The sequence below is a fragment of the Pseudophryne corroboree genome, unplaced genomic scaffold (assembly GCF_028390025.1).
Source record: "Pseudophryne corroboree isolate aPseCor3 unplaced genomic scaffold, aPseCor3.hap2 scaffold_1382, whole genome shotgun sequence".
In the NCBI taxonomy this organism is placed as follows: Eukaryota; Metazoa; Chordata; class Amphibia; order Anura; family Myobatrachidae; genus Pseudophryne; species Pseudophryne corroboree.
In genome coordinates, this window is record NW_026968009.1 from 1 (window position 1) to 13,744 (window position 13,744).

The 13,744-nt window shown below is 50.2% G+C and overlaps 22 non-coding genes and 2 pseudogenes across 22 annotated transcripts; all 24 read right to left on the reverse strand.

The window, feature by feature from the left end:
• On the reverse strand, positions 1-151 carry LOC134995332 (U1 spliceosomal RNA; annotated as a pseudogene; the record flags this gene model as incomplete).
• Positions 152-822: 671 nt separating this feature from the next.
• On the reverse strand, positions 823-985 carry LOC134995339 (U1 spliceosomal RNA). The gene has a single exon (XR_010198139.1). It is a non-coding gene; the product is annotated as a U1 spliceosomal RNA (small nuclear RNA).
• Positions 986-1,137: 152 nt separating this feature from the next.
• Positions 1,138-1,301, reverse strand: LOC134995328 (U1 spliceosomal RNA). The gene has a single exon (XR_010198129.1). It is a non-coding gene; the product is annotated as a U1 spliceosomal RNA (small nuclear RNA).
• A 671-nt stretch (positions 1,302-1,972) lies between these two features.
• Positions 1,973-2,135, reverse strand: LOC134995336 (U1 spliceosomal RNA). Its single transcript, XR_010198136.1, has one exon. It is a non-coding gene; the product is annotated as a U1 spliceosomal RNA (small nuclear RNA).
• Positions 2,136-2,287: 152 nt separating this feature from the next.
• LOC134995340 (U1 spliceosomal RNA) lies at positions 2,288-2,451 on the reverse strand. Its single transcript, XR_010198140.1, has one exon. It is a non-coding gene; the product is annotated as a U1 spliceosomal RNA (small nuclear RNA).
• A 671-nt stretch (positions 2,452-3,122) lies between these two features.
• LOC134995343 (U1 spliceosomal RNA) lies at positions 3,123-3,285 on the reverse strand. The gene has a single exon (XR_010198143.1). It is a non-coding gene; the product is annotated as a U1 spliceosomal RNA (small nuclear RNA).
• A 152-nt stretch (positions 3,286-3,437) lies between these two features.
• Positions 3,438-3,601, reverse strand: LOC134995320 (U1 spliceosomal RNA). Its single transcript, XR_010198121.1, has one exon. It is a non-coding gene; the product is annotated as a U1 spliceosomal RNA (small nuclear RNA).
• Positions 3,602-4,272: 671 nt separating this feature from the next.
• Positions 4,273-4,435, reverse strand: LOC134995348 (U1 spliceosomal RNA). Its single transcript, XR_010198147.1, has one exon. It is a non-coding gene; the product is annotated as a U1 spliceosomal RNA (small nuclear RNA).
• A 152-nt stretch (positions 4,436-4,587) lies between these two features.
• LOC134995329 (U1 spliceosomal RNA) lies at positions 4,588-4,751 on the reverse strand. Its single transcript, XR_010198130.1, has one exon. It is a non-coding gene; the product is annotated as a U1 spliceosomal RNA (small nuclear RNA).
• Positions 4,752-5,424: 673 nt separating this feature from the next.
• Positions 5,425-5,587, reverse strand: LOC134995337 (U1 spliceosomal RNA). Its single transcript, XR_010198137.1, has one exon. It is a non-coding gene; the product is annotated as a U1 spliceosomal RNA (small nuclear RNA).
• Positions 5,588-5,739: 152 nt separating this feature from the next.
• On the reverse strand, positions 5,740-5,903 carry LOC134995350 (U1 spliceosomal RNA). Its single transcript, XR_010198149.1, has one exon. It is a non-coding gene; the product is annotated as a U1 spliceosomal RNA (small nuclear RNA).
• Positions 5,904-6,576: 673 nt separating this feature from the next.
• LOC134995338 (U1 spliceosomal RNA) lies at positions 6,577-6,739 on the reverse strand. Its single transcript, XR_010198138.1, has one exon. It is a non-coding gene; the product is annotated as a U1 spliceosomal RNA (small nuclear RNA).
• A 152-nt stretch (positions 6,740-6,891) lies between these two features.
• On the reverse strand, positions 6,892-7,055 carry LOC134995351 (U1 spliceosomal RNA). The gene has a single exon (XR_010198150.1). It is a non-coding gene; the product is annotated as a U1 spliceosomal RNA (small nuclear RNA).
• A 671-nt stretch (positions 7,056-7,726) lies between these two features.
• LOC134995341 (U1 spliceosomal RNA) lies at positions 7,727-7,889 on the reverse strand. The gene has a single exon (XR_010198141.1). It is a non-coding gene; the product is annotated as a U1 spliceosomal RNA (small nuclear RNA).
• Positions 7,890-8,041: 152 nt separating this feature from the next.
• LOC134995327 (U1 spliceosomal RNA) lies at positions 8,042-8,205 on the reverse strand. Its single transcript, XR_010198128.1, has one exon. It is a non-coding gene; the product is annotated as a U1 spliceosomal RNA (small nuclear RNA).
• A 671-nt stretch (positions 8,206-8,876) lies between these two features.
• LOC134995334 (U1 spliceosomal RNA) lies at positions 8,877-9,039 on the reverse strand. Its single transcript, XR_010198134.1, has one exon. It is a non-coding gene; the product is annotated as a U1 spliceosomal RNA (small nuclear RNA).
• Positions 9,040-9,191: 152 nt separating this feature from the next.
• On the reverse strand, positions 9,192-9,355 carry LOC134995319 (U1 spliceosomal RNA). Its single transcript, XR_010198120.1, has one exon. It is a non-coding gene; the product is annotated as a U1 spliceosomal RNA (small nuclear RNA).
• Positions 9,356-10,026: 671 nt separating this feature from the next.
• On the reverse strand, positions 10,027-10,189 carry LOC134995344 (U1 spliceosomal RNA). Its single transcript, XR_010198144.1, has one exon. It is a non-coding gene; the product is annotated as a U1 spliceosomal RNA (small nuclear RNA).
• A 152-nt stretch (positions 10,190-10,341) lies between these two features.
• Positions 10,342-10,505, reverse strand: LOC134995321 (U1 spliceosomal RNA). Its single transcript, XR_010198122.1, has one exon. It is a non-coding gene; the product is annotated as a U1 spliceosomal RNA (small nuclear RNA).
• A 671-nt stretch (positions 10,506-11,176) lies between these two features.
• LOC134995349 (U1 spliceosomal RNA) lies at positions 11,177-11,339 on the reverse strand. Its single transcript, XR_010198148.1, has one exon. It is a non-coding gene; the product is annotated as a U1 spliceosomal RNA (small nuclear RNA).
• A 152-nt stretch (positions 11,340-11,491) lies between these two features.
• On the reverse strand, positions 11,492-11,655 carry LOC134995330 (U1 spliceosomal RNA). The gene has a single exon (XR_010198131.1). It is a non-coding gene; the product is annotated as a U1 spliceosomal RNA (small nuclear RNA).
• Positions 11,656-12,328: 673 nt separating this feature from the next.
• On the reverse strand, positions 12,329-12,491 carry LOC134995347 (U1 spliceosomal RNA). The gene has a single exon (XR_010198146.1). It is a non-coding gene; the product is annotated as a U1 spliceosomal RNA (small nuclear RNA).
• A 152-nt stretch (positions 12,492-12,643) lies between these two features.
• Positions 12,644-12,807, reverse strand: LOC134995324 (U1 spliceosomal RNA). Its single transcript, XR_010198125.1, has one exon. It is a non-coding gene; the product is annotated as a U1 spliceosomal RNA (small nuclear RNA).
• A 692-nt stretch (positions 12,808-13,499) lies between these two features.
• LOC134995346 (U1 spliceosomal RNA) lies at positions 13,500-13,641 on the reverse strand (annotated as a pseudogene).
• Between the last annotated feature and the right edge of the window lie 103 nt (positions 13,642-13,744).

Here is a 13,744-nt window from a genome sequence, read left to right on the forward strand (position 1 = left end):
AAACACAGTCCCCCACTACCACAAATAATGCAGTCGAGTTTCCCACATTTGGGGAAATCACAGGGGTCAGCATACCCAGAATGCAATGAATGAACCTCACCCTGGGAGAACAATCTTCATGACCATGGTATCTCCTATGCAAAATAAGTATGATTTGGGATAGGGCTGGGGAGGGCCGCTGCTCAGGCACATCTCTGTCAAGTAAAGGAGATTCAACTGAGGCAGCACAAGGGAACTCTCATCTGGGGACAACAACTGCAGGGAGAACACATATTTTCAGATGAACATGGGAGGGCAGAAGGCTGCCTAATACTGAAGCACCCCCAAACAACAAACCAAATGCAACAACTAGTACAAGCATTCCTGGGGGAAGGCCTGCAGCAGATGGATTTGCATATGGTGATGTCATCCAAGCAGTGGGTCAAAGTTGGCTTCAACCCTCGTCTGCATATGAAAAGAGAAAAGGGGCGTGCAGGGCATGGCGGCCTTTTGCGGCGCTTGGATGACCCCTAGTTCGCATTAAACACCTCCACCCTACTTCGGTGTGGGGCTCATGTTGGCTATGCCCCAGCCCATGAAGCATTCAAGCTGATTACTTGCAGCAGCTGGGCACTGTAATAGCTCCAGAGCTGCTCTGTAAGGCAAGTAAAAGGGTGTGGGCCCTGCAGCACTACCTGTAGTTCGCATTGTGCATTGGAAGGCACAAAGTAAGCAGATGGGAGAAGTCAAGATAATGCGCAAGGGCATAGAAGGGAGCGGCTCAAGAAAAGAGAAGTTTAAACAGACAGCAAACTAGGCTGGAGAGAGACCTGAGACAAACAGATCTGAATTATACGAGAGCTGACCAGGGGAAACACAAATTATGCAGTCAAGTTTCCCACATTTGGGGAAATCGCAGGAGCAGCACACCCAGAGTGCAATGGGTGAGCCTTGCCCTGGGAGAAGCACCTTCATGATCATAGTATCTCACTTGGCAGGTAAGTAGGAGTTGGGCTTGAGCTGGGGAGGGTTGATGCTAGGGCACCCCCCTGTCAAGTGAAGGAGATCCAACTGAGGCAGCACAAGGGAACTCTCGAAAGAAGAACAAGGCTAGAGGAAGATCTGAGACAAATAAATCTGACTTTTACCAGAGCTGACCAGAGGAAAGCACAAACACAGTCCCCCACTACCACAAATAATGCAGTCGAGTTTCCCACATTTGGGGAAATCATAGGAGTCAGCATACCCAGAATGCAATGAATGAACCTCACCCTGGGAGAACAATCTTCATGACCATGGTATCTCCTATGCAAAATAAGTATGATTTGGGATAGAGCTGGGGAGGGCCGCTGCTCAGGCACATCTCTGTCAAGTAAAGGAGATTCAACTGAGGCAGCACAAGGGAACTCTCATCTGGGGACAACAACTGCTGGGAGAACACATATTTTCAGATGAACATGGGAGGGCAGAAGGCTGCCTAATACTGAAGCACCCCCAAACAACAAACCAAATGCAACAACTAGTACAAGCATTCCTGGGGGAAGGCCTACAGCAGATGGATTTGCATATGGTGATGTCATCCAAGCAGTGGGTCAAAGTTGGCTTCAACCCTCGTCTGCATATGAAAAGAAAAAAGGGATGTGCAGGGCATGGCGTCCTTTTGTGGCGCTTGGATGACCCCTAATTCACATTAAACATCTCCACCCTCCTTCGGTGTGGGGCTCATGTTGGCTATGCCCCAGCCCCTGAAGCATTCAAGATGATTTCTTGCAGCAGCTGGGCACTGTAACAGCTCCAGAGCTGTTCTGTAAAGCATGTAAAAGGGTGTGGGCCCTGCAGCACTACCTGTAGTATGCATTGTGCGTTGGAAGGCACAAAGTAAGCAGACGGGAGAGGTCAGGATAGTGCGCAAGGGCATAGAAGGGAGCGGCTCAAGAAAAGAGAAGTGGAAACAGACAGCAAACTAGGCTGGAGAAAGACCTGAGACAAAGAGATCTGAATTATACGAGAGCCGACCAGAGGAAACACAAATTATGCAGTCAAGTTTCCCACATTTGGGGAAATCGCAGGAGCGGCACACCCAGAGTGCAATGGGTGAGCCTTGCCCTGGGAGAAGCACCTTCCTGATCATAGTATCTCACCTGGCAGGTAAATAGGAGTTGGGCTAGAGCTGGGGAGGGTCGCTGCTCGGGCACCCCCCTGTCAAGTGAAGGAGATCCAACTGAGGCAGCACAAGGGAACTCTCGAAAGAAGAACAAGGCTAGAGGAAGATCTGAGACAAAGAAATCTGACTTTTACCAGAGCTGAGCAGAGGAAAGCACAAACACAGTCCCCCACTACCACAAATAATGCAGTCGAGTTTCCCACATTTGGGGAAATCACAGGGGTCAGCATACCCAGAATGCAATGAATGAACCTCACCCTGGGAGAACAATCTTCATGACCATGGTATCTCCTATGCAAAATAAGTATGATTTGGGATAGGGCTGGGGAGGGCCGCTGCTCAGGCACATCTCTGTCAAGTAAAGGAGATTCAACTGAGGCAGCACAAGGGAACTCTCATCTGGGGACAACAACTGCAGGGAGAACACATATTTTCAGATGAACATGGGAGGGCAGAAGGCTGCCTAATACTGAAGCACCCCCAAACAACAAACCAAATGCAACAACTAGTGCAAGCATTCCTGGGGGAAGGCCTGCAGCAGATTGATTTGCATATGGTAATGCCATCCAAGCAGTGGGTCAAAGTTGGCTTCAACCCTCGTCTGCATATGAAAAGAGAAAAGGGGCGTGCAGGGCATGGCGGCCTTTTGCGGCGCTTGGGTGACCCTTAGTTCGCATTAAACACCCCCACCCTCCTTCGGTGTGGGGCTCATGTTGGCAATGCCCCAGCCCCTGAAGCATTCAAGCTGATTTCTTGCAGCAGCTGGGCACTGTAACAGCTCCAGAGCTGCTCTGTGAGGCAAGTAAAAGGGTGTGGGCCCTGCAGCACTACCTGTAGTTTGCATTGTGTGTTGGAAGGCACAAAGTAAGCAGACGGGAGAAGTCAGGATAGTGCGCAAGGGCATAGAAGGGAGCGGCTCAAGAAAAGAGAAGTGGAAACAGACAGCAAACTAGGCTGGAGAGAGACCTGAGACAAAGAGATCTGAATTATACGAGAGCCGACCAGGGGAAACACAAATTATGCAGTCAAGTTTCCCACATTTGGGGAAATCACAGGGGCAGCACACCCAGAGTGCAATGGGTGAGCCTTGCCCTGGGAGAAGCACCTACATGATCATAGTATCTCACCTGGCAGGTAAGTAGGAGTTGGGCTAGAGCTGCGAAGGGTCGCTGCTCGGGTACCCCCCTGTCAAGTGAAGGAGATCCAACTGAGGCAGCACAAGGGAACTCTCGAAAGAGGAACAAGGCTAGAGGAAGATCTGAGACAAAGAAATCTGATTTTTACCAGAGTTGACCAGAAGAAAGCACAAACACAGTCCCCCACTACCACAAATAATGCAGTTGAGTTTCCCACATTTGGGGAAATCACAGGGGTCAGCATACCCAGAATGCAATGAATGAACCTCACCCTGGGAGAACAATCTTCATGACCATGGTATCTCCTATGCAAAATAAGTATGATTTGGGATAGGGCTGGGGAGGGCCGCTGCTCAGGCACATCTCTGTCAAGTAAAGGAGATTCAACTGAGGCAGCACAAGGGAACTCTCATCTGGGGACAACAACTGCAGGGAGAACACATATTTTCAGATGAACATGGGAGGGCAGAAGGCTGCCTAATACTGAAGCACCCCCAAACAACAAACCAAATGCAACAACTAGTGCAAGCATTCCTGGGGGAAGGCCTGCAGCAGATGGTTTTGCATATGGTGATGTCATCCAAGCAGTGGGTGAAAGTTGGCTTCAACCCTCGTCTGCATATGAAAAGAAAAAAGGGATGTGCAGGGCATGGCGTCCTTTTGTGGCGCTTGGATGACCCCTAATTCGCATTAAACATCTCCACCCTCCTTCGGTGTGGGGCTCATGTTGGCTATGCCCCAGCCCCTGAAGCATTCAAGATGATTTCTTGCAGCAGCTGGGCACTGTAACAGCTCCAGAGCTGCTCTGTAAAACATGTAAAAGGGTGTGGGCCCTGCAGCACTACCTGTAGTATGCATTGTGCGTTGGAAGGCACAAAGTAAGCAGACGGGAGAGGTCAGGATAGTGCGCAAGGGCATAGAAGGGAGCGGCTCAAGAAAAGAGAAGTGGAAACAGACAGCAAACTAGGCTGGAGAAAGACCTGAGACAAAGAGATCTGAATTATATGAGAGCCGACCAGAGGAAACACAAATTATGCCGTCAAGTGTCCCACATTTGGGGAAATCGCAGGAGCAGCACACCCAGAGTGCAATGGGTGAGCCTTGCCCTGGGAGAAGCACCTTCCTGATCATAGTATCTCACCTGGCAGGTAAATAGGAGTTGGGCTAGAGCTGGGGAGGGTCGCTGCTCGTGCACCACCCTGTCAAGTGAAGGAGATCCAACTGAGGCAGCACAAGGGAACTCTCGAAAGAAGAACAAGGCTAGAGGAAGATCTGAGACAAAGAAATCTGACTTTTACCAGAGCTGACCAGAGGAAAGCACAAACACAGTCCCCCACTACCACAAATAATGCAGTTGAGTTTCCCACATTTGGGGAAATCACAGGGGTCAGCATACCCAGAATGCAATGAATGAACCTCACCCTGGGAGAACAATCTTCATGACCATGGTATCTCCTATGCAAAATAAGTATGATTTGGGATAGGGCTGGGGAGGGCCGCTGCTCAGGCACATCTCTGTCAAGTAAAGGAGATTCAACTGAGGCAGCACAAGGGAACTCTCATCTGGGGACAACAACTGCAGGGAGAACACATATTTTCAGATGAACATGGGAGGGCAGAAGGCTGCCTAATACTGAAGCACCCCCAAACAACAAACCAAATGCAACAACTAGTGCAAGCATTCCTGGGGGAAGGCCTGCAGCAGATTGATTTGCATATGGTAATGCCATCCAAGCAGTGGGTCAAAGTTGGCTTCAACCCTCGTCTGCATATCAAAAAAGAGAAAAGGGGCGTGCAGGGCATGGCGGCCTTTTGCGGCGCTTGGATGACCTCTAGTTCGCATTAAACACCTCCACCCTCCTTCGGTGTGGGGCTCATGTTGGCTATGCCCCAGCCCCTGAAGCATTCAAGCTGATTTCTTGCAGCAGCTGGGCACTGTAACAGCTCCAGAGCTGCTCTGTAAGGCAAGTAAAAGGGTGTGGGCCCTGCAGCACTACCTGTAGTTTGCATTGTGCATTGGAAGGCACAAAGTAAGCAGACGGGAGAAGTCAGGATAGTGCGCAAGGGCATAGAAGGGAGCGGCTCAAGAAAAGAGAAGTGGAAACAGACAGCAAACTATACTGGAGAGAGACCTGAGACAAAGAGATCTGAATTATACGAGAGCCGACCAGGGGAAACACAAATTATGCAGTCAAGTGTCCCACATTTGGGGAAATTGCAGGAGCAGCACACCCAGAGTGCAATGGGTGAGCCTTGCCCTGGGAGTAGCACCTTCATGATCATAGTATCTCACCTGGCAGGTAAGTAGGAGTTGGACTAGAGCTGGGGAGGGTCGCTGCTCGGGCACCCCCCTGTCAAGTGAAGGAGATCCAACTGAGGCAGCACAAGGGAACTCTTGAAAGAGGAACAAGGCTAGAGGAAGATCTGAGACAAAGAAATCTGACTTTTACCAGAGCTGACCAGAGGAAAGCACAAACACAGTCCCCCACTACCACAAATAATGCAGTCGAGTTTCCCACATTTGGGGAAATCACAGGGGTCAGCATACCCAGAATGCAATGAATGAACCTCACCCTGGGAGAACAATCTTCATGACCATGGTATCTCCTATGCAAAATAAGTATGATTTGGGATAGGGCTGGTGAGGGCCGCTGCTCAGGCACATCTCTGTCAAGTAAAGGAGATTCAACTGAGGCAGCACAAGGGAACTCTCATCTGGGGACAACAACTGCAGGGAGAACACATATTTTCAGATGAACATGGGAGGGCAGAAGGCTGCCTAATACTGAAGCACCCCCAAACAACAAACCAAATGCAACAACTAGTGCAAGCATTCCTGGGGGAAGGCCTGCAGCAGATTGATTTGCATATGGTAATGCCATCCAAGCAGTGGGTCAAAGTTGGCTTCAACCCTCGTCTGCATATCAAAAAAGAGAAAAGGGGCGTGCAGGGCATGGCGGCCTTTTGCGGCGCTTGGATGACCTCTAGTTCGCATTAAACACCTCCACCCTCCTTCGGTGTGGGGCTCATGTTGGCTATGCCCCAGCCCCTGAAGCATTCAAGCTGATTTCTTGCAGCAGCTGGGCACTGTAACAGCTCCAGAGCTGCTCTGTAAGGCAAGTAAAAGGGTGTGGGCCCCGCAGCACTACCTGTAGTTTGCATTGTGCATTGGAAGGCACAAAGTAAGCAGACGGGAGAAGTCAGGATAGTGCGCAAGGGCATAGAAGGGAGCGGCTCAAGAAAAGAGAAGTGGAAACAGACAGCAAACTATACTGGAGAGAGACCTGAGACAAAGAGATCTGAATTATACGAGAGCCGACCAGGGGAAACACAAATTATGCAGTCAAGTGTCCCACATTTGGGGAAATTGCAGGAGCAGCACACCCAGAGTGCAATGGGTGAGCCTTGCCCTGGGAGTAGCACCTTCATGATCATAGTATCTCACCTGGCAGGTAAGTAGGAGTTGGACTAGAGCTGGGGAGGGTCGCTGCTCGGGCACCCCCCTGTCAAGTGAAGGAGATCCAACTGAGGCAGCACAAGGGAACACTTGAAAGAGGAACAAGGCTAGAGGAAGATCTGAGACAAAGAAATCTGACTTTTACCAGAGCTGACCAGAGGAAAGCACAAACACAGTCCCCCACTACCACAAATAATGCAGTCGAGTTTCCCACATTTGGGGAAATCACAGGGGTCAGCATACCCAGAATGCAATGAATGAACCTCACCCTGGGAGAACAATCTTCATGACCATGGTATCTCCTATGCAAAATAAGTATGATTTGGGATAGGGCTGGTGAGAGCCGCTGCTCAGGCACATCTCTGTCAAGTAAAGGAGATTCAACTGAGGCAGCACAAGGGAACTCTCATCTGGGGACAACAACTGCAGGGAGAACACATATTTTCAGATGAACATGGGAGGGCAGAAGGCTGCCTAATACTGAAGCACCCCCAAACAACAAACCAAATGCAACAACTAGTACAAGCATTCCTGGGGGAAGGCCTGCAGCAGATGGATTTGCATATGGTGATGTCATCCAAGCAGTGGGTCAAAGTTGGCTTCAACCCTCGTCTGCATATGAAAAGAGAAAAGGGACGTGCAGGGCATGGCGGCCTTTTGCGGCGCTTGGATGACCCCTAGTTCGCATTAAACACCTCCACCCTACTTCGGTGTGGGGCTCATGTTGGCTATGCCCCAGCCCATGAAGCATTCAAGCTGATTACTTGCAGCAGCTGGGCACTGTAATAGCTCCAGAGCTGCTCTGTAAGGCAAGTAAAAGGGTGTGGGCCCTGCAGCACTACCTGTAGTTCGCATTGTGCATTGGAAGGCACAAAGTAAGCAGATGGGAGAAGTCAAGATAATGCGCAAGGGCATAGAAGGGAGCGGCTCAAGAAAAGAGAAGTTGAAACAGACAGCAAACTAGGCTGGAGAGAGACCTGAGACAAACAGATCTGAATTATACGAGAGCTGACCAGGGGAAACACAAATTATGCAGTCAAGTTTCCCACATTTGGGGAAATCGCAGGAGCAGCACACCCAGAGTGCAATGGGTGAGCCTTGCCCTGGGAGAAGCACCTTCATGATCATAGTATCTCACTTGGCAGGTAAGTAGGAGTTGGGCTTGAGCTGGGGAGGGTTGATGCTAGGGCACCCCCCTGTCAAGTGAAGGAGATCCAACTGAGGCAGCACAAGGGAACTCTCGAAAGAAGAACAAGGCTAGAGGAAGATCTGAGACAAATAAATCTGACTTTTACCAGAGCTGACTAGAGGAAAGCACAAACACAGTCCCCCACTACCACAAATAATGCAGTCGAGTTTCCCACATTTGGGGAAATCATAGGAGTCAGCATACCCAGAATGCAATGAATGAACCTCACCCTGGGAGAACAATCTTCATGACCATGGTATCTCCTATGCAAAATAAGTATGATTTGGGATAGAGCTGGGGAGGGCCGCTGCTCAGGCACATCTCTGTCAAGTAAAGGAGATTCAACTGAGGCAGCACAAGGGAACTCTCATCTGGGGACAACAACTGCTGGGAGAACACATATTTTCAGATGAACATGGGAGGGCAGAAGGCTGCCTAATACTGAAGCACCCCCAAACAACAAACCAAATGCAACAACTAGTACAAGCATTCCTGGGGGAAGGCCTACAGCAGATGGATTTGCATATGGTGATGTCATCCAAGCAGTGGGTCAAAGTTGGCTTCAACCCTCGTCTGCATATGAAAAGAAAAAAGGGATGTGCAGGGCATGGCGTCCTTTTGTGGCGCTTGGATGACCCCTAATTCACATTAAACATCTCCACCCTCCTTCGGTGTGGGGCTCATGTTGGCTATGCCCCAGCCCCTGAAGCATTCAAGATGATTTCTTGCAGCAGCTGGGCACTGTAACAGCTCCAGAGCTGTTCTGTAAAGCATGTAAAAGGGTGTGGGCCCTGCAGCACTACCTGTAGTATGCATTGTGCGTTGGAAGGCACAAAGTAAGCAGACGGGAGAGGTCAGGATAGTGCGCAAGGGCATAGAAGGGAGCGGCTCAAGAAAAGAGAAGTGGAAACAGACAGCAAACTAGGCTGGAGAAAGACCTGAGACAAAGAGATCTGAATTATACGAGAGCCGACCAGAGGAAACACAAATTATGCAGTCAAGTTTCCCACATTTGGGGAAATCGCAGGAGCGGCACACCCAGAGTGCAATGGGTGAGCCTTGCCCTGGGAGAAGCACCTTCCTGATCATAGTATCTCACCTGGCAGGTAAGTAGGAGTTGGGCTAGAGCTGGGGAGGGTCGCTGCTCGGGCACCCCCCTGTCAAGTGAAGGAGATCCAACTGAGGCAGCACAAGGGAACTCTCGAAAGAAGAACAAGGCTAGAGGAAGATCTGAGACAAAGAAATCTGACTTTTACCAGAGCTGAGCAGAGGAAAGCACAAACACAGTCCCCCACTACCACAAATAATGCAGTCGAGTTTCCCACATTTGGGGAAATCACAGGGGTCAGCATACCCAGAATGCAATGAATGAACCTCACCCTGGGAGAACAATCTTCATGACCATGGTATCTCCTATGCAAAATAAGTATGATTTGGGATAGGGCTGGGGAGGGCCGCTGCTCAGGCACATCTCTGTCAAGTAAAGGAGATTCAACTGAGGCAGCACAAGGGAACTCTCATCTGGGGACAACAACTGCAGGGAGAACACATATTTTCAGATGAACATGGGAGGGCAGAAGGCTGCCTAATACTGAAGCACCCCCAAACAACAAACCAAATGCAACAACTAGTGCAAGCATTCCTGGGGGAAGGCCTGCAGCAGATTGATTTGCATATGGTAATGCCATCCAAGCAGTGGGTCAAAGTTGGCTTCAACCCTCGTCTGCATATGAAAAGAGAAAAGGGGCGTGCAGGGCATGGCGGCCTTTTGCGGCGCTTGGGTGACCCTTAGTTCGCATTAAACACCCCCACCCTCCTTCGGTGTGGGGCTCATGTTGGCAATGTCCCAGCCCCTGAAGCATTCAAGCTGATTTCTTGCAGCAGCTGGGCACTGTAACAGCTCCAGAGCTGCTCTGTGAGGCAAGTAAAAGGGTGTGGGCCCTGCAGCACTACCTGTAGTTTGCATTGTGTGTTGGAAGGCACAAAGTAAGCAGACGGGAGAAGTCAGGATAGTGCACAAGGGCATAGAAGGGAGCGGCTCAAGAAAAGAGAAGTGGAAACAGACAGCAAACTAGGCTGGAGAGAGACCTGAGACAAAGAGATCTGAATTATACGAGAGCCGACCAGGGGAAACACAAATTATGCAGTCAAGTTTCCCACATTTGGGGAAATCACAGGGGCAGCACACCCAGAGTGCAATGGGTGAGCCTTGCCCTGGGAGAAGCACCTACATGATCATAGTATCTCACCTGGCAGGTAAGTAGGAGTTGGGCTAGAGCTGCGAAGGGTCGCTGCTCGGGTACCCCCCTGTCAAGTGAAGGAGATCCAACTGAGGCAGCACAAGGGAACTCTCGAAAGAGGAACAAGGCTAGAGGAAGATCTGAGACAAAGAAATCTGATTTTTACCAGAGTTGACCAGAAGAAAGCACAAACACAGTCCCCCACTACCACAAATAATGCAGTTGAGTTTCCCACATTTGGGGAAATCACAGGGGTCAGCATACCCAGAATGCAATGAATGAACCTCACCCTGGGAGAACAATCTTCATGACCATGGTATCTCCTATGCAAAATAAGTATGATTTGGGATAGGGCTGGGGAGGGCCGTTGCTCAGGCACATCTCTGTCAAGTAAAGGAGATTCAACTGAGGCAGCACAAGGGAACTCTCATCTGGGGACAACAACTGCAGGGAGAACACATATTTTCAGATGAACATGGGAGGGCAGAAGGCTGCCTAATACTGAAGCACCCCCAAACAACAAACCAAATGCAACAACTAGTGCAAGCATTCCTGGGGGAAGGCCTGCAGCAGATGGTTTTGCATATGGTGATGTCATCCAAGCAGTGGGTCAAAGTTGGCTTCAACCCTCGTCTGCATATGAAAAGAAAAAAGGGATGTGCAGGGCATGGCGTCCTTTTGTGGCGCTTGGATGACCCCTAATTCGCATTAAACATCTCCACCCTCCTTCGGTGTGGGGCTCATGTTGGCTATACCCCAGCCACTGAAGCATTCAAGATGATTTCTTGCAGCAGCTGGGCACTGTAACAGCTCCAGAGCTGTTCTGTAAAGCATGTAAAAGGGTGTGGGCCCTGCAGCACTACCTGTAGTATGCATTGTGCGTTGGAAGGCACAGAGTAAGCAGACGGGAGAGGTCAGGATAGTGCGCAAGGGCATAGAAGGGAGCGGCTCAAGAAAAGAGAAGTGGAAACAGACAGCAAACTAGGCTGGAGAAAGACCTGAGACAAAGAGATCTGAATTATATGAGAGCCGACCAGAGGAAACACAAATTATGCCGTCAAGTGTCCCACATTTGGGGAAATCGCAGGAGCAGCACACCCAGAGTGCAATGGGTGAGCCTTGCCCTGGGAGAAGCACCTTCCTGATCATAGTATCTCACCTGGCAGGTAAATAGGAGTTGGGCTAGAGCTGGGGAGGGTCGCTGCTCGTGCACCCCCCTGTCAAGTGAAGGAGATCCAACTGAGGCAGCACAAGGGAACTCTCGAAAGAAGAACAAGGCTAGAGGAAGATCTGAGACAAAGAAATCTGACTTTTACCAGAGCTGACCAGATGAAAGCACAAACACAGTCCCCCACTACCACAAATAATGCAGTTGAGTTTCCCACATTTGGGGAAATCACAGGGGTCAGCATACCCAGAATGCAATGAATGAACCTCACCCTGGGAGAACAATCTTCATGACCATGGTATCTCCTATGCAAAATAAGTATGATTTGGGATAGGGCTGGGGAGGGCCGCTGCTCAGGCACATCTCTGTCAAGTAAAGGAGATTCAACTGAGGCAGCACAAGGGAACTCTCATCTGGGGACAACAACTGCAGGGAGAACACATATTTTCAGATGAACATGGGAGGGCAGAAGGCTGCCTAATACTGAAGCACCCCCAAACAACAAACCAAATGCAACAACTAGTGCAAGCATTCCTGGGGGAAGGCCTGCAGCAGATTGATTTGCATATGGTAATGCCATCCAAGCAGTGGGTCAAAGTTGGCTTCAACCCTCGTCTGCATATCAAAAAAGAGAAAAGGGGCGTGCAGGGCATGGCGGCCTTTTGCGGCGCTTGGATGACCTCTAGTTCGCATTAAACACCTCCACCCTCCTTCGGTGTGGGGCTCATGTTGGCTATGCCCCAGCCCCTGAAGCATTCAAGCTGATTTCTTGCAGCAGCTGGGCACTGTAACAGCTCCAGAGCTGCTCTGTAAGGCAAGTAAAAGGGTGTGGGCCCTGCAGCACTACCTGTAGTTTGCATTGTGCATTGGAAGGCACAAAGTAAGCAGACGGGAGAAGTCAGGATAGTGCGCAAGGGCATAGAAGGGAGCGGCTCAAGAAAAGAGAAGTGGAAACAGACAGCAAACTATACTGGAGAGAGACCTGAGACAAAGAGATCTGAATTATACGAGAGCCGACCAGGGGAAACACAAATTATGCAGTCAAGTGTCCCACATTTGGGGAAATTGCAGGAGCAGCACACCCAGAGTGCAATGGGTGAGCCTTAGCCTGGGAGTAGCACCTTCATGATCATAGAATCTCACCTGGCAGGTAAGTAGGAGTTGGGCTAGAGCTGGGGAGGGTCGCTGCTCGGGCACCCCCCTGTCAAGTGAAGGAGATCCAACTGAGGCAGCACAAGGGAACTCTTGAAAGAGGAACAAGGCTAGAGGAAGATCTGAGACAAAGAAATCTGACTTTTACCAGAGCTGACCAGAGGAAAGCACAAACACAGTCCCCCACTACCACAAATAATGCAGTCGAGTTTCCCACATTTGGGGAAATCACAGGGGTCAGCATTCCCAGAATGCAATGAATGAACCTCACCCTGGGAGAACAATCTTCATGACCATGGTATCTCCTATGCAAAATAAGTATGATTTGGGATAGGGCTGGTGAGGGCCGCTGCTCAGGCACATCTCTGTCAAGTAAAGGAGATTCAACTGAGGCAGCACAAGGGAACTCTCATCTGGGGACAACAACTGCAGGGAGAACACATATTTTCAGATGAACATGGGAGGGCAGAAGGCTGCCTAATACTGAAGCACCCCCAAACAACAAACCAAATGCAACAACTAGTACAAGCATTCCTGGGGGAAGGCCTGCAGCAGATGGATTTGCATATGGTGATGTCATCCAAGCAGTGGGTCAAAGTTGGCTTCAACCCTCATCTGCATATGAAAAGAGAAAAGGGGCGTGCAGGGCATGGCGGCCTTTTGCGGCGCTTGGATGACCCCTAGTTCGCATTAAACACCTCCACCCTCATTCGGTGTGGGGCTCATGTTGGCTATGCCCCAGCCCCTGAAGCATTCAAGCTGATTTCTTGCAGCAGCTGGGCACTGTAACAGCTCCAGAGTTGCTCTGTAAGTCAAGTAAAAGGGTGTGGGCCCTGCAGCACTACCTGTAGTTCGCATTGTGCGTTGGAAGGCACAAAGTAAGCAGACGGGAGAAGTCAGGATAGTGCGCAAGGGCATAGAAGGGAGCGGCTCAAGAAAAGAGAAGTGGAAACAGACAGCAAACTAGGCTGGAGAGAGACCTGAGACAAAGAGATCTGAATTATATGAGAGCCGACCAGGGGAAACACAAATTATGCAGTCAAGTTTCCCACATTTGGGGAAATCAAAGGGGCAGCACACCCAGAGTGCAATGGGTGAGCCTTGCCCTGGGAGAAGCACCTACATGATCATAGTATCTCACCTGGCAGGTAAGTAGGAGTTGGGCTAGAGCTGGGGAGGGTCGCTGCTCGGGCACCCCCCTGTCAAGTGAAGGAGATCCAACTGAGGCAGCACAAGGGAACTCTCGAAAGAAGAACAAG